This window comes from Spermophilus citellus (assembly GCF_964194105.1).
Source record: "Spermophilus citellus genome assembly, chromosome: X".
Taxonomy (NCBI): domain Eukaryota; kingdom Metazoa; phylum Chordata; class Mammalia; order Rodentia; family Sciuridae; genus Spermophilus; species Spermophilus citellus.
In genome coordinates this window covers 41,972,528-41,998,346 of record NC_138190.1, presented here as the reverse complement: position 1 = coordinate 41,998,346, position 25,819 = coordinate 41,972,528, and the positions used below count along the sequence as shown (strand labels likewise).

General features: G+C 38.0%; 1 protein-coding gene across 2 annotated transcripts in view; it reads left to right on the top strand.

Moving 5' to 3' along the window:
• CLCN5 (chloride voltage-gated channel 5) overlaps positions 1-25,819 on the top strand; it is a 168,601-nt gene that overhangs the window by 12,668 nt on the left and 130,114 nt on the right. The window contains exon 1 of one of the 2 annotated variants that reach the window (XM_081276763.1): positions 2,427-2,533. The exons of the other annotated variant lie outside the window; for it this stretch is intronic. The gene's annotated coding sequence lies outside the window, so the exon portion shown is untranslated. Of the gene's footprint in view, positions 1-2,426; positions 2,534-25,819 lie in introns of those variants that run through there. 2 annotated transcript variants of the gene reach the window in all.

The window sequence follows — 25,819 nt, the reverse complement described above, 5'->3', positions numbered from 1 at the left end:
GAATTCATTCAGTCTTCTAGTTCTTTCTGCTGTGTGCCAGGCTCTGGATTGGGGCTGGAGATGCTGGGGTCATGATTACTGCCCTCTCAAGCCTTTCAGTCTCCTGAGGAAATGGAGTGCAAACAAATATATAGGTATTTCCATATATTTGTGAGTGTGTGAGTGCAAGGAAAGATGTATGAAAAAATAAATGAGGCATAATTTAGAGGGGTGGGGCAGAGATCTGGGAGGAAATGACAGATTCATCTGAGACCTGAAAGATGTAGTAGGAGTTATCCAGGCAAAGAATTAGGATCCACCATGAAGTAAATTAAGTGGAAATCTCTGATGTGGAAAAAAAATGGTGTTTTTTCCTACTGTATTCTAGGGTTGCTGGTCCATAGTGAATGAGGTATAAAGGTGTATGAGATAAAAGGCTGTGTAGGTCATATTGCCTAAGTAATCCTGACTGGGTAATGTGAAGCCTTCAAAGATGGGTCTATTGGGTGTGTGACCAGTGAATGATCAGGGAATGTCTCATTCATCTAATATGAAGTACATAGCAGAGAGTGCCCAGCACATGGTATGTGCTCATTTAATTTTTGTTTAATGAGTAACAGCTGTTTGGCTTTTCTATCAGATTTATGATGGAGATTAAATGAAGAAGGTATGCTAAGGTGCTTCGCAAAACATAAAATATTGACCAAATGTTATTCTAGATGTGATTCAGAGTCTTGCTGTCTTGCTTACAGAGGTTCACTGCTAGGAACCCCCCCCCTCCATTCTCTGTTAAACTAGCAAAATCTCTCAGTAAGATCATCCCATCCATAAATATGCTGATGTACTGAGTTCTTGCATATTCAAAGCTGTGTCTCCATTTGCCAAAACCTTTAACTAATTATGGGTGAGTGGAAAGTACCTTATATCACACCATTATGTAGCACTCCTGGTGTTAGAGATAATTATGGGTGATATTGCCAGGGGCAGTATAGTTTTCTCTTCTATGCTGAATTTACTTTTTAAATCTCAATCTAACAAATCTATTATTTAAGAGCTGGATTAATACTGAGGAATAGCACCCTGTGAATTTGCATTTGGATGGGAGCAAGGCTAGTCACAGCAGGGTGTTGTTGCCACCAACTGTGGCACTTGGTTTTCTGATAATCAGTGCTTTGCTATTCTTGTGTTAATATCTAGTTCTCTATTTGAGCTGCAGGAGCTTCAGACCAGACCATTGACTTAAAAGCCTACCTCTGTGCACTGTTGGTGGTAATATAAATTGGTAGAGTCCATTTGGAAGACAGCTTGGAAGTCCCTATGAAAATGTAAAATGTGAATACCTTTTGATCCAGTGAATCTGTACTAAAAAGGAACTGAACAAATGTCACTTGTTACAAGGATGTTGGTTACCTTGTTGTTGCCCTCTTTTCACTATGGGCAATCTGAATGTCCACCATGAGAGATGGATATGTTGATTATGGTGTATACACACTATGGGCTGCTGCTCACCTCAATAAGAAGAGTGAAGTAGATATAGATACAGTGGCAGGGAATGATGATGAAGATACATTTTTTCAGTGGGGGAAAAGGTGCAGAATGATATGTATTATAGGATTCCATTTGTACAGTAGAAAGAAGTGGGGGTTATGTTGGGATAGATAGATAAGAGTTTGAATATATGTTTACTTACATTTGCTTAGGAAATTTCTGGAATGAGGCATAAGAGACAGTTCTCTATTACCTTGGACATTAGGGGTAGTAGGTCTAGGGTTTTTTAAATTTTCACTTGACACTTTTTTATAACTGCTTGACTTTTTACAACAACCTAGAATATCTCTATGAATAATAAAGTTTAAACAAACCTATACCCCACTAGATTTCTTCCTTGCAACTACTGATTTTTTTTGTAAGAAGTAAAAGGTATACTAATGGTTGAGATGGGAAGTCAAATCCGAAGAACAGTAGGCAGAGTTGGGGGGGGGTCATAAAACTATGGGCCTCTAAAAGTCACCAGGAATCATCCATGGACATAGGGTTTAGGGGAGATGTTGCTTTGTTAAATCTTAATGCTAAGAAAATAAATAAGATTAAATTATATAAAGATTGTGATTTTATTAGTTTTTTTGATGAAACATTATAATTATATCATTAGTTTTAATCTCTTGAGTGTTTAAGTACCTAAACAGTATAATAATTGTATTATAGACCACAGTTTAAAAATTAAATGTCTCAGTGTCTAGAATAATAGCTGTTGTTCTTGTTCAACTTGTTTGAATGTTGTAAGTGAATCTAGCCTACAATTTCTTGAGCCTTTTGCTTAAGGATCTGAAGAGAAATAGAGGTATGTATGAAGTAGAGGAGATATAAGTTTTCTAATATTTACATTTTGGAGTTTTGCTTAAATTAAGTATTAAAATCCCTTCAGGCTTATTCACCTCAAAAAGAGGGCTTTGGCCTGTGATACAAGAAGTCAAGAGTGGCCACTTGATTTGGTATAATGCACAGTTCCTTCACCTACTTGTGGGTGTTCAGAGACAAGAGTGACTGTCCCATGGTAAATGACCCTAATTATCTAATATTTGTAATATTAGTCAGGAGATGGACTGTGGAAAAGTTAATAGACCAGTAATCAAGACAAGGGCTGGGGCTGTAGCTCAGTGTTAGAGGGCTTGCCTAGCATGTGTGAGACACTGGGTTCGATCCTCAACACAACATAAAAATAAATAAAAGGCATTATGTCCATCTACACCTAAAAATATAAAAAAGGAGCAAGATAAGTTTTATTCTAGGGTATAAATGGAGAAAGCTATATATTTTTGCAGGTGGTAGAGACTAGAGTGATGGGAATAATTGCAAGAAAGGAGTTAAGATTATAATTTCAGGGTACAGGTGGCAACTGAAAGAGTGGAATAATAAAGAGTAGAACTTCTCAGAGATTTTTCTGGTTAAGGGAACCAGAGAACATGAGGACCTTGCTGGCATATGGTTTGGATTGAACTTGAGCCTGGAGGTTATTCATAGTGGACCAGGCAGGAGGAGTCTTACCTTTGCTAATGATCACAGAGGCTGTTAGAAATGGCTCTAGCTTTGACCAAGCCTGAAGAAGGGAGGAACTGGGAGGAGAAACTAGACGTCCTAGAAAGTCAGACAGAGAAAATCCTGAGCTATGAGTGAGTTGGATGGTGGCCTGAGAACCCATACTTGGCTGCCCTGGGTAAAGGATGTTGCTTAGATTTCTCACTCCATAGTAAAATATTCTGATTTGACTGAGGTTGAGAAAGAGACGAAATAATAAATGTTGTCATATATTTAAGTACTTACCATGTGTGTTTAAAAGTGCTTCACATGAATTATCTCATTTAATTTTTACAATAACTACCCAGGAGGCAGTAACTAAGGTGTAAAGTGCTTGAGTAATATTCTAAGATTGTACCTGGTGGAGCCTGTGTCCAAGGCAGCCTGGCTCTAGAAATTGTGCTTTTAGTTAGTGTGTTTTCCTAGGAGAGCAGCTCTCAGAATCCCTCCTCCACTGCCACTCCAAGATAATTGGGGCAGTGGTCAGTTGTGAAAGAAAGGAACTTCCTATTAGAGTACCCTTGCTGTGATCCTAATATGCAAGTGAAATGATTTCAAGAGGTGAGAAAGCAGAAGACTTGAATAAGCAGCCTGTGGATAAGTGGAATAGATTTCTATGGCCAAAATTTCATATTCTTTCCAAATGTAAGTAGGTAATTTTGTGTTTCTATGTGGAAGACATTATTACTAAGTGTCATGTGTGGGACTAAGAAGATTCAGAAGCAGACACTTTCCTCCAAAAAGCTAGTTTCTGAGTGTTATGGTTTGGATGTGAGGTGTCTACCCCAAAAGCTTATGTGTGAGTCAATGCAAGAAGGTTCAGAGGAGAAATGATTGGGTTGTGAGAGTCTTAACCCAATCAGTGAACTAATCCTCTGATAGGGATTCACTGAGTGGTAACTGAAGTGGTAGGGTGTGGCTGGAGGAGGTGGGGATTGGGGGCGTGGCTTGGGGTATACATTTTGTGTCTGAAGAGTGGAGTCTCTACCTGCTTCCTGATCACTGTGTGAGCTGCCTTCCTCTGCCACCCTCTTCTGCCATGATGTTCTGCTTCACCTTGAGCCCCAAGAAATGGAGCTGGCCTTCTATGGACTAAGACCTTGGAAACTGTGAGCCCTCAAAATTTTCTTCCTTTACAATTGTTCTGGTTGGGTCTTTTAGTCAGACAGCAGCGAAAAAGCTGACTAAAACCTGAGGAAGTTAAAATATGTGCACAAATACATGACCCAAGGTAGTGTTAGAGACATGTTCTAAGAGAGATATAGAATACTGCAATAGTTTGGATTTTAAATGTCCCCCAAAGGCCCATGTATTGAAGTCTTGGTTCCAAGCCTGTGGTGCTATTGGGAGGTGGCGGGACCTTTAGGAGGTGGGGCCTAGTGCAAGGAAGATATTGGGAATCTCCCTTGAAGAAGATATTGGGACCCCAGTCCCTCCTCTTTTGCTCTCTTATACTTCTTGGTTGCTATGAAGTAAGCAGCCTCCTTTGCCATGTGCTCCCACCATGATGTACTATCACACTACACACCTTAAACAATGGGGCCAGTTTACCATGTAGGGAAGCCACCAAAAATGCCAATCAAAACAAACCTTTCCTCTTTTTAAGTTGACTTATCTCAAGTATTTGTTACAGTAACAGATGACTAACAAAAATACCACAGGATTCAGACAAAGGTGAGTAGGTAGCATCTGAGGTTGTCTATGTATTATGAGTAGGTTCTTCTATTGTTAGAGTGCTTGTGTATAATTTCAGTCAGCAAAGTACCAGGTACCCTTGAGAAAATAGAAAGTGTCATTCTAGGCCTGTTACATTTATATGTGTTGTCTCATTAAACCTTGGTAACAACCCTTTGTTGATCAAATGATTTTCAGACCAACACACTTGAGAGTAGAGTGCTAATCAGCTTGAGTAGGCATAAACAGGGACTGACCCAGGGAAACCAGGACCAAGAGGCAGTTTGTATTTTTCCCGTTCAACACATGAGAAAAATGAGGCCCCTTGTCTCATAGCTGGAAAGTGATGGCACTAGAACTTAATGGATCTACAATTAAGAGGTCTGGACTTTATTCTGTATGCAATGAGGTACAATTAAAGGCCTTGAGCAGAGAATTGCCATGGTCATAATTATGCAGGACAGATGGGAAGGCAAAACTGAAATTGGAGAGATGATTTAGAAGTTTGCTGCAAAGATTAAATAGAAGATTTTATAGGATGTTGACTTTGCAGAATTGAAGGAAGTGCTAAATGAGAGATATCACAAGGGAAGAAATGACTATGTTTGACTGCTTGTCAACTTTGAAGAGAGGGGAATCAAAGATGATGGGAGATTTCAAAATCTTAGTGAAGACATTGTGTTTACTTAGTACAAGAAGCCATTGTAACTTAGAAAGGCAGGGTGAGTTTTCATGAGCATACCAGATTAAGAGAAAATCTGCTTCCCGTTTAAAATGACCTACTGTCCTGCAATCAGGAGCAAATTATTTAATATATCTTTGTCTAAAGTTACTCTTCTGTAAAGTATAATGCTATTTGGTACTACAGAGACTCTTGAACTAGCACACAGTGTCTTAATGTTTTACCTCCTCATTTTTGAAATTTGAGAACCCATGCTCAGTAATGTGAATTCCAGTATTGAATGTAACTTTTACATCTTATTCCTAAACAATAATTGTAATATTAATAAGTATGAGTTATCTTCCTCTGCTGAATTCCTGCTTCTGTTATGCCTCTAACTAATAATTACCAGGTGAATTGTAATATCAGCTTTATAAAACTTTTCTATCATTGTCTTAAACCATAATTTAAATTCTTTATCATGGTATAACTTTTTGTATGTTTATCTTAGCACCTCAAATAGAGTAGAAGATACTTGAGGTACAGGAACATAGTTTATGGTCACTCTGTTCCTTCTAATGCCTTAAATAGAGGCATCCAGGAAATATTTATTGATTTGATTCAACCAGTTCATATGGCACAATAGTTCTCTTGCGTGTTATGCTCTGTTATTATGGTCTCATGTTACTGGGTTTTGGTAATTATGCCTGTGAGTACATGATGAGTCCATGGCCCACTTTTTCCTCCAAATGTCTGTCTGTCCCTCCCTTTACATTAAAAAAAATGTTTCACAAATTTACATGTTATCCTTTGTGCAAGGTCCATGCTAATCTTTTTTCTGTGATTCCAGTTTTAGTGTATGTGCTGCTGAAGTGAGTACTCTTTCGATTTTTTTAAAACAAGAACTTTTCTCTCTATGCCTTTAGTTAAACATTAATATAGGTAAATTTATATTCCTTGTTCATATTGTTAGTTTTAGCTTTATTATTATACATATTTTATAAATGATTTTACCCAAGTAATTAGTAAAATATTGCTTCATATATTTGTTTTTTGATGCTGTATAATAAATTACCACTAACTTTGTTGCTCAAAACAGCACACATTAATTATCTCAGTTTCCGTACATCAGGAGTCTGTTATGGTTCAGCTGGTCCTCCGTTCAGGGTCTCACATGCTGCACTCAAGGTGCTGCCGAGGCCTGTGGTCTCATCTCAGGCTAAGGGCCCTCTTCCAAGCTCATGTTGTTGTTGGCAGAGTTTAGTTCTTTGTGGCTGTAGGACTGAGGCCCTAAGATCTTAGGAGCTGCCTGCAGTTGCTTGCCATGAGGCCCTCTCCATAGGCAGTTCACATTATAGCAGCTTTCTATAATGTACAGGCAATTGCTATAATGTAAAGGATTGTATAATCTTACAAAATATACAGTCTATCTGTCTTTCTTTTTCTTTCTCTCTCTCACACACAAAGGGAATGAAATCACATCACCCTTGTTGTATTCTGCTTGTCAGAACCTAATCACGGGTCCCACTAATGCTCAGGGCAAGAGCATTGTTTAAGGAAATGAACACCAGGAGATTCATATTGTTTGGAGTCACCTTATGATCTGTCTGCTACACTTGGCATAGATCTGTTTCGGGCTAATTTAAGACTTTTCAATTTACCATCAATCCATCATTGAATGCTCAATGGCTAAGACTGCTCTGAGACAGATGTGAGTCTAATGAAAAATGATGTTCAGTACTTTGCCTAAAATAGTTCATCACGTGGGACCTTTTGCTGAGATTGAGTGCTGGAGGGAGAATACAGTGGTAGGGGTGGTGATTTCAATTTGGGAGCCCATTAGATATCTAGGTAGAGATGTTCATCTCTGCTTTTCCTGGAGTTTAGGAGATGGTCTGGGCTGAACTAGAAATAAGGGAATCCCTCAATAATAGAGGTTAGTGGGGCCTAGGATATGGGGATATTTTTGAGAGAGGAAAGTTGCCAAACCTAGAATTCTGGGGGAAATCCAGGTTCTCTCTCTGAGGGATTCCCCTGACCTCCGGGAAATGAAGAAGGAAACAAATGAGTTATGCAGCCTCAGAGGAAAAGTTGTATTATTTTTCTGCCTACAGTCCCATCTCTTCCTTTTTAAAAATGTATTTATTTATGTTTTTTTAGTTCTAGGTGGACACAACACCTTTATTTTGTTTATTTATTTTTGTGTGGTGCTGAGGATGGAAACACCAGTGCCTCATACATGCAAGGCAAGTGCTCTACCACTGAGCCACAACCCCAGCCCTCTTCCTGTCTTTTATTAGGTACTACTTATCCAATTATTCCCTTTTTCTTCTGGTATCTTTTTCTTTTCACTGCACCCTTTGCTATATTATCCATAAACATGTTCTGGTTTTCCTTTGCTGTGCCACCTAGCTACCATTACCTATTGAGCCAACCACTTACCCTTTCTGGGCCTCAGTTTTCTCAAAGATTGAAGTGTGTGATGTAGGGAGAAGAGTATGATTTTTTTTTTTTTGGTAGTGGGGATTGAACCCAGGGGTACTCAACCACTAAGCCACATCCCCAGTCCTATTTTGTATTTTATTTAGATACAAGGTCTCGCTAAGTTGCTTAGTGCCTCACTAAATTGTTGAGGCTGCCTTTGAACTCAGGATCCTCCCACCTCAGCCTCCTGAGCCACTGGGATTACAGGTTTGTGCCACAGAGCCTGACGAGGGTATGGTTTTTTTAAAAATATCTTTATCTATCTATATTTATTTATCTATCTAATTTATTTATTTATTTATTTTTATGTGGTGCTGAGGATCGAACCCAGGGCCTTGTACATGCTAGTCAAGCACTCTACTGCTGAGCCACAATTCCAGCCCTGAGGATATGATTTTTTAAGAAACCTCTTTTAGATCTAATTTCTGTTCTGCCATCTTGTTTCTCTCCCCCTTTCCCTCTTTGATTCTGTTTATTAAGTTCCCTATTGAAACTTCCTTCCCTTGGCCACAACATTGTTGCACTCCCATAGTTCTCTTTCTGTCTGCTTCTCTCACTGTTTCTCCATTGCTTTTATTTCTTCTTGCCCCTTAATGATGTCCATAATTAGGGGTGTCTAGTTCTTGGGCTTTTTTCTCATTATTCTCTCTGCCTCTGAGATCCCATCTACTCTCTTAAAAATAATACAGAAGCATCTAGAGTGAAAAGCAAAAATGGCCTTTCAGCCTCCTCCTCTAAGGTAACCACCATTGTCATGTTGGTGTCCTTTCTTCCAGGTGTTGAATCCCATGCCTATAAACAGGGTAAACGCTAGTGTTCAGCAGGATCTACAGGCAGAATACCCTTACTTTGAATGCTCCATTGACAGTATATCAGCTCTGCTAGCTTAATGACTCTGGACTTGTGGTTTGTTCTTTCTCATCTGTGGTTCTTCTATGTATTATGTTTATTTCTTTTTGTGTCCCATAGTATTGAAGAGTAGGTATTCCTTACATGTTTGGTTGATCCTATGATCTTATGACTGATAATCTGTCATTAGTACTTCTTCCTAATTTGTTTATGTGCATAGACCCAAGGAAAGAGAATAAGCTTCTGTCAGAACTTCAGATAAAAAGGTGGTGATAGAGCCTAGTCACTGGGAATCAGAACTTGTACTTGTGCACTTTAGTGGGTAACAGGAAGTATGGGGGTATGGTGGAGGAGAATGGGATGGTGGATGGGTAGTATTGAATTTTTTGGTCAGATGTCTAAAAAAAAAAAAGGCTAGGGACATAGATCAGTAGTAGAGCATCCAAATTCAGTCCCCAGTAGCACAAAAAAAGGACTTGGGATGTGGCTTAGTCGTAGAGTACCTCTGGGTTCAATCTTAGCATGTACAATGCCATGGGTTCCATCCTTAGCACCAGAAAAAAAAAAGTTGAGTAAAAATGATTTAATCTCAAAAGGTTACATGCTATATGATTCCATTTGTGTAACACTCACAAAATGACAAAATCATAGAGATGAGGGGGAGAGAAGATGAGTAAAGAGGGAAGCAGGATGAGATTTCTTTTTTTAAAAAAAATCTTTATTTTATAAATTTATTTATTTATGTGGTGCTGAGGATTGATCCCAGTGCCTCACACATATTATGAAAGTGCTCTACCACTGAGCCACAACCCCAGCCCCCAGGAGGGGATTTCTGTGGTGATGGAACAGTCCTGTGTCCTGATCGAGGTGGGGCCACATGGCTACATGGCATACATCTGAACACCTTGGGTCAATGCCAGTTTCCTGGTTAATGTCAACTCAGTTATAGAAGATGTTATCATTGTGGAAAACTGGGTGAAGGGTATTTAGGAACTTTCTGAACTACTTATGCAACTTTCTGTGAATTCAAACATATTTAAAAAAAAAAAAACCTTTAAAACTGGGGGAAAAAAAAAACAACAAAAAACCTTTCGCCAGTAAATTAAAGCCAGAGTGTTCACATTAAAGAAGTACATCATGGGCTCTAAAACTTAAATATCTTAATCCCAAATATTAACTACAAAAATCACAATTTATTTAGAAACATGTTTTAGACCTGAAAAAGATAAATGGATAAACTTCACAGTGTAATAGGTCCATAGAGTAATTGCACAAGTCTATTCCACTATACATGTATTAAATGGAAAAGTGCCATTTGAGAATCCAGATTACCAATAGGCATCGATCATTGCATGTTGTATTGATTAGGTGGTCATAAGCCGTGATAATTTTCAGTGACACTGAAAATTGAAGGTCTCTGTATAAGTTTAATTCCAAAGGAATTTAGAGTAGCCATAGTAAAGGTTTTCAACTAAGGGCAGTTTTGCCTCTGGGGATATGCAGTAGTGCTACAAGCATTTTTGGCTCTCACAACTGTGGGCAGGGAAGAGCCCATGGAGGCTGCTAAATATTCTACAATGTACAGACCAGCCCCCTGCAACAGAGAACTTTGTAACTCAAAATATCAATAGTACTGAAATTGAGAAAACAGTTCTAGGAACTTGGAGTAGGATGAGAGATCTGTGAATATAATCATTTGATGCCCCTTTGTGTTTATGCTGATATCCTATAATTCTTTTTTAAAATTTTTTATTTGTTCTTTTTAGTTATGCATGATAATAGAATGCATTTTGATATATTATGCATACATGAATTATAACTTCCCATTCTTGTGGTTGTACATGATGTGGAGTTACGCTGGTCATGTATTCATATATGAACACAGGGAAATTATGTCTGATTCATTCTACTGTTTTTCCTATTCCCATCACCCTCCCTTACCTTCTGTCTGCTTTGTCTAATCAGATGAACTTCTATTATTTCCTGCCCCGCCATTATGTGTTAGAAGCCACATATCAGAGAGAAATGATGTCGTGTAATTCTTAACCTTGCTACTTATTTGAAAGCTGGGGGATATGATGATTTCTTGGATTTCAGTGATAGCAGCATAAATATTAGATAGATTTATTCTTTATTTGCTTTGCTAAATATTCTAGTTGTTTGAATATTGAAGTAAATTTTCCCAGAACTGTAGATGCTTATTTTTTAAGGAAAAACAATTGTGAAACACTTAAAGAGAGATAAATAAGAATCCTAAGGCTTGATGCAACTTCATCATGAGTGATTTTGTATTTTAATACTTAGTATTACCTTATCCCAAACTGAGATAGAGTTTGAGTGGATTGCCCAAGGTCACACTTATTCACAAACCCAAGGCCAGAAATAATGTTACTTGTTCCTTCAATTTAGCTGTGGCTTCTGTATCTCATCTATACTTTGAGTGTTGTGAGCAGCACAATTAATATTTGACAAAATATCAGATGGTCTTAGATGCTGGGAATTTTATATATTTATACAAGAATATTCAATCTTCCCATTTAAAAAGAAACACCAAAATAACTCAATATAATGCAGAGTAAAATGTAAGTTGGATTTTTTGCACATATTGACATGGATGAAATATCACAGCAAATGGGGCCAGAGCTTAAAGGAAGTGGTAGGTCGAAAGAAAAACATTAGTATAACACAGCTGGATGGCATTTCTCTAAGCTACCATTTTGAAGAATGTTGCCTTTTGGACTGACTCCCAAACTCCATTTGGCTAACAGTTTGGAATTTTAAATGGGTAAAAATATGATTTTCCATTGCTCCCAGCTGCTCTGCCTGATTTAATAGACAACTATTTACAAGACAGAGAGTAGTACCAGCATTGATTTGCTTTATGAACTTGGGAAATACACTTTTTTAAAGCTCAGTCTTTCCATAAATGGATGAAAATCATGGTAGTTAATATTTACTTAGCCCTTACAGTTTTCCAAGTACTCCTATAAGCCCTTTATGCATATTTCATTATTAAAGTTCAGTCCAGCTCTGTAAGGTATCTATTATCCCTTTTCTAAAATTGAGGAAACTAAGGCAAAGAGAAATGAAATAATTAGCTTTTGCAACTAACAAGGAATGCCTGGTATGAATTGAGATATGCTACAAGTATAAAATGCAACTGAAATTCAAAGAATAAAGCATGTAAAATCATTTTTACCTTGATTACATGCTTAAATAACATTTCAGATATATATTAGGTTGGATGAAATTTAATATTAAAATCAACCGCAACTGTTTCTTTTTGCTTTTCTTAGTGTGGCTTCCAGAAAATTTAAAATTACATATGTGACTTGGAATTTCATATTTCTGTTAGTATTCCTGTAGAGAGTTTTATCAAGCTAGCTCCTGCAAGTGGGAAGTATCTCACCCTCTTATCACATACATGAGACTAAAAGCTGAGGAAGCCAAAAAAAGTTAAATGCATGGGGCTAAAGTATGCTCTGGTAGCCATTAAATCTCTAAGGTGAACATTAAGCCTATTCTCTAATGACTGTATTATTAAAGAGTGAGGGGCAAGGAAAATTGTAAATTTAGGAGCATTCTAGTGTTTTAGTCCTATCTATCTATCTATCTATCTATCTATCTATCTATCTATCTATCTATCTTTGAGTAACTGTGTTAGACATTGTGTTGATACTATCACTCCTATAAAATCGTTGACTTGGATCTTTCCAACAAGAAACTTGAACCCAGCAAAAGAATGTGTACACACATGACTATATAAATTCATATAAAATGAGTGGTAGAACCAGAGGGCTTAGAATCCTGAAAGAATAAGAGATAATGTGTAGATAATGTGAAGAGGGAAGCTGAAGGAAGGAAGTGACATTTGAACTGGTTGGAGAAAAATGAATGGAATTTTAATAGAGGTATCCTCTATACTTGAAGGGACACCCAGACCTAGACAGGTCAATGAGCTGTCATGGATTTTTGCTCACCAAACAGGAGCTCTGTGTGACACAAAATGGAGGGAGGTCAGATACCTTAAAATGTGGATTTTTCAGGACCCATTTGTGTTCCTATGCCTTCCTTGTCAGACCCCTTTCTTGCTTATATACGAAAACTTTCTATAATAGAACAGACTCCTTATTTTAAATCTTTTGATTTCTGATCTCTTGGATTGGTCAGGCAAAAAGCAATGATTAAACACACAAGTTGCACATGCACATGTTTTTAGGCATGTGGGGATGGATGGACAGACAATTACATTGTTTTAAAACTGGTTAAAATGGCCCTGCCTTGAAATTTAGATTTACTATGCATTTCTTCTTTTCTAATCAGGCAAATAATTGTAACTCCCTCTATGGGAAAGAGTAAGTAAGAGGGTAAGAGGAGGCCAGGAATGCCACTCTAACAGAAACTTTTCTACCTTGAAAAGAGAAGAGTGGAAAAAGTATTCCCCTCACCCTCCCGATACTACTGTGTTCAATTCTGGACTTTCTTTTCAGCTGCCTAATGTACATTAAATATATAGGTTTTGTTTTGTTTGAAAATCATTTGTCATTATAACAAAAAAATCTTTCAAACAAAAATAATCGCTTTCAAGATAAAATCTGGATAGATTTTATCTTTGGTGTTAAGTGGTGGGGACTCTCCAGTGTGTATTTACAGGCAGGCTGCCTTTGTCTTCTAGGTGGGTTTTTATTATTTTTGGCTTGTTTGTTTTATGCTAATAGAGTTTTGCCCCATTAATGTAGAATATGCTACAGTGACTCCTTCCTGCTCTCCAGAGGATACCATCCAGTTAATTAGTTTTTCCTTTTATAGAATCCTAAAATGTTAAAGCTACAAAGATGTGCTCTTGTGGAATATTAGAGTAGCTAAGTCTTAGTTAGAAATGATTTTTCTTTAAAAAAATCCTAGAAATAAGTGCAATATATTTTCTGTGACCATATTTTTTAAATTAGAAGATATAAATAAGAAACAAAGAAAAATTTAACATCCTAAGTTTAAAAAGACAGATGACCATGGTTAATATCAGGCATATAGCCTTCTAGAAGTTGCATGTGTGTTTATGTGTAACTTGAACACTAAAATGGATTACACCATTTTATAAACTACCTTTTTTCATCTTTATCTTGTGGGTATAATTTTATATTGTCTGCTCTTCATCTGCAGTACCCCTTTTGACTACTCCATTTTAATGATGAAACGTGAGTTGTTTAAACAGTTACCTGATGTTGGACATTTGCATTGATTCCTATCATCAGTGCAGCAGTGAACATCCTCAGGGTGAAATCTTTGTGCATATTCTTAAGTGTTTATTTGGAATAATTGTAAAAATTGGATAGTTAGAAGAGTAAAGATTGATCACTTTAAACTTTCATCAATGGTGATAAACTTTCATCAAGTTGTAAACTTGCACTGAATTCTTGCCAATCCTGTGTAATATTATCACTTGGAAAATATTTGCCAGTTTGATGAATCAAAAAGTTTTTAGTTTGTAAACCAGGGATTGAACCCATGGGTGCTTTTTAAACATTAAGCCACATCCCCAACACTCTTTTATATTTTATTTAGAGACAGGGTGTTGCTAAGTTGCCTAGGGCCTTGCTAAATTGGTGAGCTTGCAATCCTCCTGCCTCAGCCTCCCAAGCCACTGGGATTACAAGCATGTGACACCATGCCCAGCTCCAAAAGGGTTTTTTGTTGTATATATTCCTTTAAATATTAACAAAGTTGAACTTTCTTTATATGCTTATATTATTGATAGTTTCTTATTGGGTATTCACTTTTTAATTGTTTTATAAGTTATTTAATTACTAAAGATAGTTTTTGTTATAATGTTAACATCTCTTTTTTCTCATTTTTGATATTTACTTTGTAATCGATCTGTATGTATACATGTATGTATACATGGTTTCTATTTTTATATAGTCAAATGCATCAAACTTTTCCTTTATGGTTTATAATTTATATGTATCTTACCACAGGGCAAGGAATTAATTACAAAGATCCAGGAGATATGCCCACCCAGATCTCCTGCCTATTCCTTCTAGACCCTACTCCAGGTAATTTGAGGCTGAGAATGCCCTGTTCAGTCTGCTTCCAGGGCTTGTAAGGGCCTCTTTTCTGGGTCCCTTTTGCCAAGGGATGACTGTAATATAGGTGAGAGCTCTCCTAGGTCTCACTAGTTTAATGAGAGAAATGTGTGGGTGGAGCTCAAACATTAGGACTGGGTTATCCACATATGGATGCCCAAGGCCTCTAGCAGCATAGGAAGCAGGGGTGTAGAGAAGAGGAAGGACAAGATTGTGACCCATCTAGATCCTGGCCTTACAAGTATTAGGGAGAACCTGTTTCTCATAGTAATAGTTAAGATTTTAATTACATTTATATCTCAAATCCATCTGGCATTTCCTTTGGGATATGATCTAAAAGAACCTATTCCTGCCAAAAGCCAACCCTCTTATTTTATAGACAGGGAAACTGAGCTTTAGGTTGTAATTTATCCGGAGTCAATGGCCTCGCTAATGGCAAGGCTGTTACTCCTGACTGACGAACTAGTGTTCATGCCTTTGAGGCAAATACACCTTGGTTTAATTCTGTAGTGTGTTACTAACTCACCTTTCATGAGTTCCCTAGGACGGGCCACTTTGACCTCTCAGAGTCTCTAATTAAGTAAGAGAATACCACCTACTACCCTCGCCTGCCCTGCTACCATTCTGCCCAGCTACTACCTTTTCCAGGTTATGCCCTTTTTGGTATGCCAACCTCAGCATTATGCCATGGGATGGCTGTTGCCTCTATTTTGAAAGCAGTCAAAACTACACTCCTTAGTTGCAATTTCTGCTTCTTAAGCTCCTGCTAGAACCCTGATTATGGGAATGTAGATATCTGTAGACACCCAACAAAACACATTTTATAGAGTTGGCATGTTCCTTTTATGTCTTCTGATTAGCCATTTCAACAGTCACCCTCCCCCCAATGAGGTCCCGTAAGCTCAGCTGTTGGTAAGTCTGGGATAATTTGAGTGCTTCTGTATATAGGTTGTTTATTTTTATGACCTTAGTGCATTTTCCATTGTCCAATTTATTTTTCAGAAATTCATCTAGATTTGAGTCACTAGTTTATATTCTACCTTGACTTTTAATGATGTACTGTGTACTCCAAAGACAGTTCAGTGTAGCAACTATCACATTGGCTTTCAACATGGCAGGTTTCTTTCTTTCTTTCTTTCTTTTTTTTTTAAATCTTTAATGAAGGAAAACCCTACCGCTCTATTTCCCCAGAGGTAGAAATTGCAATTTATATAGTTTTAGCTAAGGGAACTTGTTAATTAAAACTGTCAAGCTGTAATGAACTGTGCAATTTTAATACATGTTACATCAGTTGATGGGAGCAGGGATTGGAATAGGAAATAGAACAGAAATATTCCCACAATTCAATTACAATGATGCTAATCTTCTAATGGAGTTTCAAATTGCAAATTTTGGTGAAGCCAAAACCAGTCTCCATATGTATTGAGCTATACCACTGTTCCACCAAGATGTCTTAACTCATCAGGCCTGACACTGTTGCCTTCACTCTCAAACTGCATGCTTTGGGCCCTTAGAGCTAATATTAGTCCTACACTGGAGCCATGCCACTTCTAGAGGAGTTCCATGCTGGGTTTCAAATCCAAACTGGCCTATCATCCAAGATTCCTAGAGTCATGTTATCTAGGAATATATTTATCTAGTGCAACCTCTAACTGACTCTGCCACAGCCTTAGCAGGTGATTGTTCTAGTTACCCACAAACAGTGGCTCTGGAGTGGGGCTGCCTGAATTCTAATTCTAGTTTCAATACTTTACTAGCTGTGGTTACAGCCTTAGGTAGATTAGTTCACTCTCTGCTTTAGTTATTTTATTTATAAAAGGGGGATAGTAATACCCATCTCATGGGACTTTTGTGATATTAAATCAGATAATAAAATATACAGTACTTACAACATCTTCTAGCACATCCTTGTTGCTTTTATCATTGTCCTTCCATTGTCATGCAGATTAAAATGTGTGAAAACCCTTCCTTATACTGAGCTGAAATCTGTCTCTAACTCTAACCACTTTAGCTGTGCAGAAGAAAAATCTAACGCTTTCCCTACCTGCCAGCCTTTCATACATTGGACAGAGAAGAATACAAATATGAAAGCCATTGTAAATTGTGAAGCATCATGTTACCTACGTTGAGGTATGTAATATTATCATTATATTATGGCCTACATTATAATTATTATCTAACTTGCCCCTTCTACCTGCCACATTTTATCTTTTCCAGGATAAATATCTTGCATTCCTTCTGGTGTTCTTCATATAACAAGACTTTTAGACAGTTAATCATTATAGTTGCCTTAGTTGGATACACTCTAGTTTATTCATATCCCTAGTTTATTCATGGCTCACCGGACTTGACTCGTCCTATAAATGCAGAACAAGGAGGAGAGGTCTGGCCAGTACAAAGCACAGTAATAGTGCAATATTTGCTACATCCACCCTCCCTCAGAAAAATGAATACTTTTAAATAAATATTTTAGTTGTGAATGGACACAGTAACTATATATCTATTTATTTGTTTCTTTTTGTGATGCTGGGGATTGAAACCAGGGCCTTGTGCAAACAAGGCAAGTACTCTACCAACTGAGCTGCATCTCAGCCCTTATTTATTTATTTTTTTTTATGTGGTGCTGAGGATCGAACCCAGTGTCTCACACATATTAGGTGAATGTTCCACCAGTGATCAACAACACCAGCCCAGCCGAAATACATACTTTTTAATGAAGTAGAATATTCTGCCAGAATATTATCTTTCTGTTGACTAAAGAACCTTTTAAGAAAAATTTCTAATAAACCTATTGAATATTTTCAATTTGCATTCATTTATTTCTTCAGCAGATGTGTTTGGAGCCCTCCTCTTCTTCTTTCTTCATTTTACATTTTTATTTTTTATTCTTTTTATATATACATGACAGTAGAGTATATTTTGACACATTATACACACAAGTATCTTATTCTAATTAGGACCCCCGTCTTGTGGATGTACATGATGTGGAGATTCACTGTGGTATATTCATATATGTACATAAGAAAGTTAAGTCTGATTCATTCCAACATCTTTACTATTCCCATCCCTCTTCCTTCCCTTTATTCCCCTTTGTCTAATCCACTGAACTTCAATTCCCTCTCCCCCCTTGTTCTGCATTAGTATCCACTTATCAGAGAGAATATTTGCCCTTTGTTTTTTGGGCAGTGGCTTATTTCACTTAGCATGACAGTTCTCCAGGTCCATCCATTTACAGGCAAAAGTCATAAAGTCATTCTTTTTATGGCTGAATAATATGCCATTGTGTGTGTGTGTGTGTGTGTGTGTGTGTGTGTATAAATATATATTATATTTTCTTTGGTCATCGTTGAAGTGCACCTGTGTTGATTGCGTAGTTTAAGTATTGTGAGTGGAGCTGCTGTAAACACTGATGTGGCTATGTCACGGTAGTGTGCTGATTTTAACTTCTTTGGGTATCTACTGAGGAGTGGTATAATTGGGTCAAATGGTGTTTCCATTCATAGTGTTTTGAGAAATCTCCATACTGATTTCTGGAGTATTTTGGTGCCCTCTTCTTTGTGTCAGGAACTATGCCACATGCTAGGAATGTAATGTGGGCTCTTACCTTTATCTCTTTTACTTTCCAATGACTATCAATATTTTTGGATTCTAGTCCTATTTGAAAAGAGATAAGCTGTGTCTCCAGGTTTAATATCATTTATAAATTTTATGAACTTACTTTCACTGTCTTTCCCAACTTGGGTAGTGCTAAGTACACACCTCTGCAGCATGTAATCAGATCATCTTCTGCATGGTAAACATTGATATAATGGCATTCTTTAAAAAGACTACTTTAAAATAATTATAGTTTCAGATAATTATGGATACTGCAAAGAAACATACAGGGAAGTCCCATACCACTTCTTCCTGTAGCTTCCTCCAGTGATAACATCTTACCAAGAAATTGATACAATCCATAGAGGTTATATTGAGAGAAAGAACATAAATGTGAGCGTACTTGCATATGTGTAGCTCTATGCAGTTTTATGATGTGTAGTTTTGTGTGATCATCACCATAATCAAGACACTGAACAATGCTATCACCAGTAGACTCCCTTGCACTGATCTTTTATAGCTACATTCCTTCTTCCTACTCACTCCTAACCCCTGGCAAACACTAATGTGTCCCAATAATTATATTATTTCATGAATGTCACATAAATGTAATCATGTAGTATGTATCCTTTTGAGATGGTTTTCTGTTTTTCTGAGCATAATATCCTTGAAGTTCATCCAATAGTTGCATTTAGCAATAGGTTGTTCCATTAGCATTCTTTTAAAAAAAATTTTCTTAGTTATACATGGACACAGTATCTTTGTTTATTTGTTTTTATGTGGTCCTGAGGATCGAACCCAGTGCCTCACGTGTGCAAAGCAAGGGCTCTGCAACTGAGCCATAACCCCAGTCCCCATTAGCATTCTTTTTGAGTCTTGTCTTGTCTTGTCTTGTCTTGTCTTGTCTTGTCTTGTCTTCTCTTCTCTTCTCTTCTCTTTTCTTCTCTTCTCTCTCATACCAGGGATTGAATTCTGGGGCACTGAGCCACATCCCCAGTCCATTTTTAATTTTTTTTTTTTTTTAGGAACAAGGTCTTGCTTAGTTGCTAAGGCTGGCTTTGAACTTGAAATCCTCCTGCCTCAGCCTCCTGAGCTGCTGAGATTACAGGTGTATGCACCACTGTGCCCGGCATAACCAACTTCGTTTTAAGACTGTTTTTTTTTTCCATCATGATCAGCAGTTTTTGTATCCTGAGTTATTCCAGATACGTCCTGACTTTTGAAAGTTATGCTTTTAATTGTCACACTAATCTTCCTTCATCTTTCTAGTTGGCCATGATTTTTTCAGAGATCACAGCAGAGGCTTTGCAATCAGGAATACAGGTTACTTCAATACCATAGGATAGGGCTGGGGTTGTAGCTCAGTGGCAAAGTGCTTGCCACGCATGCGTGAGGCACTGGGTTCGATCCTGGCATCACATAAAAATAAACAAAAAATAAAGGTATTGGGTCCATCTACAACTAAAACATTATTTTAAAAAAATATCATAGGCTATATTTTATCTGGGCCCACAGATCCAAATTAATTTAAAACCTCTCTACTGTTTTCCACATCTCAGCATCTGTTGTGTTCTCATGAACTCTCCTCATGTTTGTGTTACCATTCCCAGAGTGGAAAATTATCCTTTTAAGATGGGATACAAATAGGAACTGAGTCATTCCACTTGTGTTCTTGCTTGCGCACTTGTGCACACACATTCTCACTGACTCTCTTTTTTCTGCCACCTGTTCACATATATCTTCTACTTAGAGTAGATGATCTTACCTTGAAAAATCTGCACCTGCTACAGCTACATTTAGTTCCTGTAGCCTACCAGCTGTTTTCTGTGTAGCTGCATTGTGCTCTTTAGTTATTTCTTTTATTTTTCTTTAAGATCATAGCACATAAGAGTCAATGTGATCTCTTATAGAAATGCTCATTCCCGATATCTGGGGAATATCTTTGTACCTATCATTTAGTTTGTTCATGGTCTTTACGGAGCAGTACTTAAGATGGCATGGCCATATTTCCTAAAGTTGCTTTCATTTCTGCATTTATCAATCACTTCTTATTTTTTGGTGAAACTTAGAGAGTTTGTGGTTCCTCTCACTGCTTCCTTGGCATCCTATATGATGAAATTCCCCTCTTATAAATTCAGCACAGCCCTTCTCCTTTTATAAGCATATTGTTTTCTGGCAGACTCTCACTTCTCAGATCATCTGTGCCTTTCAGAACTCTTGTTTGTTGGTCCAGAAATGTCCATGTATCTGCAACCATTTTTTTTTTCTGGAACTCTTTCCCTTGATGACACTGTTTCCCACAACTCTCTTAAATGGAAGCTGCTTGTTCTCTGATAATTCCTTGATCTCAAGCAAGCTTCTGGTGCCATAATAATGTTCAACAACTTTTCTTTCCATTTATATATATTTATTTATTTTCCTTGGTATTGAACCCAGGGGTGCTTAACCACTGAGCCACATCCTTAGCCCTTTTTAGTTTTTATTTTGTGACAGGGTCCCTCTAAGTTGCTTAGGGCCTCACTAAGTTGATGAGACTGGTCTCAAACTTGTGATCCTCTTGCCTCAGCCTCTCAAGCCAGTGGGATTACGGGTGGGCACCACTGCACCCAGTCCCCTTTTTCTTTGACAGGAATGCTATCAGGTATTATGCCAACTCTCTTCATTGGCATAGACCAATGTCTGGGTTACTTGTTCATATTCTTTGAGGCTTCTGGCAGCTAGTTTAGTCTTCTATGCACCCTGACTCCTGGCATCATTCTAGACCTCACCAATGGCATATTGTCTTTTGGAAGACTCCCTTCTCAGATCATCTGTGCCTTTCAGAACTCTTGTTTGTTGGTCCAGAAATGTCCATGTATTTGCACACTGATGTACCAATAAATGCCCTCACATAATGTATACTTGACCTACAGTCATATGACCTTAATTTTCACTCTGCCTCAGAGACCTCTTCATGTGACCACACTGATTAATCATGTCACCATTTGGAACCATTCTACTTTTAAAATTCAGCTTTTTGACTAATATTTCTTACCTTCCACATCTGCTGTTCCCTTACTCTCACAGAACCTCTTTGATCTCACTGATACTTCTAGTACCTTCCTTTTTCCCCTCGATTTTTCAGCCCCCTCCTACTTCTGTGTTCTTTCCCACCTGATAAGCATTTCCCACCCCCACTTGGCCCCGCTAGCCATTTGATATTAATTCCCACAGTATCCTCAATATCCTCACATCCCTCTTGTTCCGCTGCACCTGTCCTGTCAATCCCCAAACCTAGATGAACTTGAGCATCTGCTTTCTTGTGTCCTGTTCCCAGGCTGCTGAGTAAGAACTAGGGAAAATTGCCTCACCATGCTGATTATATCCATGACCAAACTGTGATTTCTAACCACAGCTGGATCCTCAACGGCTGCTCACTAATCCTTTTTTACACATTCCTAGTTGGTTTCTTTTCCAATTTCCCACAGCAGCTGTTTCATTTTACCACACCCCTCCAGCCCCTTAATTTCAGCTTCTCTTTTCCTAGCTTCCTTCAATAGATAATCTAGTTACATACTTTCTTACAAAGAGAGAGCCCTTTGGTCACAAACTTTCTTTTCCTCCAAACATTTATTTACATGGCTACTTTTATCTTCATTCATTCTGCATTATCTTTTCCAAGGCTAAACTTATTTTTCTTTTTACCTCTTTCCAGAAGCCTCCTTTAAGATATCCTATTCAATTAATCATTTCCCTTCTGTCTCTTACATCTTCAGTGTTTTCCTTTAAGAGTTCATGTTCTTCTACCTTGCAAACATATCCAAGAATTCCCCTTTCACTCTCCCAATCTTCCTTTTAGTCCTTCTAGCCTCACAGACTAATAATATATTTTTGATTTTCTTTATCTCAAAATAACTTGAAAGAGCTATTTATATTTCCTCATCTTTACTTTTCAGCTCATGCAATTGGTTTTCTACACCATTCTCTCTACCAAAAACAGACCTTGCATGGTTTAGCATGATTTACATATTCAGATTGGTTGGATTTTATGTCCCAAGATTCAGAGAACAGAGGAAGGAATACATACATTTGTGTGCACATGAAGTTTAGAGGGGGGAGGGCATTGAATACTATACCTTTCTTTTGATCCAAGGAAGTTCAGAATGTGGTCCAATAAACACTACTGCCAGGCACAGTGGTGCATGCCTGTAATCCCAGTGACTTTGGAGGCTGAGGTAGGAAAATCAGAAGTTTAAGGTCAGCCTTGGCAACTACACCCCTGTCACCAAAAAAAAAAAAAAAAGTGCTGGGGATGTGGCTCAGTGGTAGAGCACCCCTGGTTTCAATCCTCAGTACCACAGTAACCACATTACTTTTTTCTCATTGTTTTTCATTCTCAACCAAATATTATTTTCCAGGTTTCCACCTTCTGTCCTGTTGAGCTACTACTTTTGCTACAACTGGTGATGATGATGTTGATGATGTTGTATCTACCTTTTGGATCCCTCTTCTGTGCTGTACATTGTGATGTATATTCAGATGCATTATAACCTTTAATTTTCATTAAAAGCTTAGCGAAGAAGTAAGTTAGTATTCTAATACTCAATTTAGAGATGAGCCAATTAAGGTGCAGAGGGGACAGGTGTCTTGACCAAGATCTTATGACAAGTGTGAGGCAGCACAGGGAGTTGAACCCTGATCAGCTTGGCTTCAAAGCATCTCTTCAACCATGCCACCACTGTCTTCTATAATCATGTGTGAGATGCCACTGCATTGGCTCTGATGAGGATAACTGTAAGGCCATATTTGCTTTCTGGTATCCCAAGCATCCCAATAATGTTGTTACCAATATGCTAAAGTCAGCATGTAGACCTCTCTAGTCCTGGGCATGCTTTCTAGTTCTTTTGCTTTGTTTGTCTTGAGAAGCCATGAGTATCCCTTCCAGTACTGGCATTTTTCTCCTCAACATTTTCACTGAAGTTCATATTCATCATATTAGTGAATCTCCACTAAAATAATTTCTTCTTCATTTTTTGTGAAATTTCCTTCATCCCTTACCAGAAGTACATCATTCTGAGATCTTAAGTGATTATCCAGAAAAACACATCCTACTTTTCAACATCATGAAAGTAGCAGGATAGTCATTTCCCATATCCTCTCTTCCAGCCCAAAGTCATAACCTTTAACAGGAAGATGAAGCCAAAGTTTCCACATGTCCCTAAAGTCATTAGTTTTTTACACAAACCTTCAAAGTCATGTTCTCCTTGGTTGTATAGTCTGGTTCCAGATCTAAACATTTGGAGGACTAAAAATAAACTGGAAATTCATGAGATCTATACCCATCTCATTAAAAGACTCAAAAAGATCTGGAATGTGAGAAGCAGTTGTGACTGAATAAAGAAAAAAATCAGCTCCTGCTGTTAACTGGGCTGAGAAAATTGCAAAGTTAACTGTAGACATAAATGGCTAGAAAGGTCCCCTCTCTCAGTGACACTGATTTCTTGATCAATGTTGCCTCAAGACCCACTTTGTTCTTCCATTTATTACTTAGGGGTTCCGTTTGCTGAGCTGGTCTTGCCTCCTAAGAAGTAAGAGGTCCAATTCCTAGTTTATCCCCAGTTCTCCTATTCCTGCCTCAGAAATAGTAAGCAATCCAGAATGATCCTACTTACATAAGGTTGTCCTTGGAATCCTTTAATAAGAATCCACAGAGGCTTGCTTCTTCCAGCGGTAGAGCACTTGCTTAGCACATGTGAGGCACTGGGTTCGATCCTCAGCACCACATAAAAATGAATAAATAAAATAAAGGTATTGTGTCCATCTACAACTAAAAATATTTTTAAAACATTGAGTTTGTCAGACTACAGGCTTGTCCTTGGTGGCTTTTGACTGATTCAACTTTAAGTGACAATCTCACCTTGATATTTTTTTTAATTTGATTTTAAGCCTGAACCAGTCCCACATTTCCTGCCTGGAGAATGGAGATCTATGCACTTCTTCGTGCAGCCCAGGGGTACTGCTGGTAACAGACTGATACATTCTTGTCTTAGTCTAAAAGCAGTAGAAGAAACTCCAAGTCCAGTAATGAAATGGTCTGAAGGAATTGACACACCTGCACCAATATCCTGAATGGTGATAAAAGCAGTACACTAGCTCATTACTGCAGAAGGAGCTGAGAGATGAAGGAAGGAAGTGAGAGACATCATTTGGCATTTGAAATATTTTTAAGGATAAGTTGAGGGTAGGGAAGAGTGGCAAAAGCCAATGATTCTGGGTAGAATAGAATGATGTATGTAAAAGAGTGGGAGAAAGCATGGGCAAGTTGTGTTGGAACAATAGCCCTTTGTGACTGCAGAGGTGAGAAGCAAGAAAACTTACATTTTCTTCATCTCTCTCCTCTGTAAACCATATGGTTTGAGGACTGGGAGGGGCTGATTAGGATTTCAGGTGAGGCTGCTGCAACAGATGGCATCCCAGTAATAGAAAAGTAGTCTACACAGAAGAAGGAATAAAAAGATCTATCAGGACTCAGGACAGAATGGTGACTACTAGTAACTTTAATTGCATGCTGCATTCTGATAAGCCAAAATATATATCTATACACACATTCTTTTCTCCCATAAATACCTCCCCCACATACATACACACGAACAAGCAAAATATGGAAATAAATAAATTGGCGGCTTCTTTACAAGATACTCTTTTTTTTTGGTACAATGGATTGAACCCAGGGGTGCTTAACCACTGAGCCACATCCCCAGCCCTTTTTGTATTTTATTTAGAGACAGGGTCTCTCTTAGTTGCTTAGGGCCTCGCTAAGTTGCAGAGACTGGCTTTGAACTTGTAGTCCTCCTGCCTCAGTCTCCTGAGCTGCTGGGATTATAGGAGTGGGCCACTGCACCTGGCTACACTTCTCTTGTTACCTGTGGAGATGATGTTTTCAACTTTTGCTCACTTGGATCACTCAGAGCAGGGAGAAGCAGAAGATACTTCTTTCTGCTTGATTCTGGTCTTATATTTGGAAAAAGGGAAATTGGTGTGCTAACTTAGGAGGCATCTCAGGATAAATATTACAAGCAAGGTTGGTATCTTCCCTTCCAAAAGAAGGGTGACCTCATGAATTCCATGTCAGAGTTACCCTGAATACCTGTGTTGTTTTCCAGCAAGGCCATTTATTTTTTTATTTTTTATTTTTATTTTTTTTTAAAGAGAGAAGGAGAGAGGGGGAGAGAGAGAATTTTTTAATATTTATTTTTTAGTTCTCGGCGGACACAACATCTTTGGTTTTTTTTTTGTATGTGGTGCTGAGGATCGAACCCGGGCCGCACGCATGCCAAGAGAGCGCGCTACCGCTTGAGCCACATCCCCAGCCCCAGCAAGGCCATTTAGAATATAGCACTTTCTTCTTATTTGTGGATTGTGTTTAAATCTTTTTTTCTTG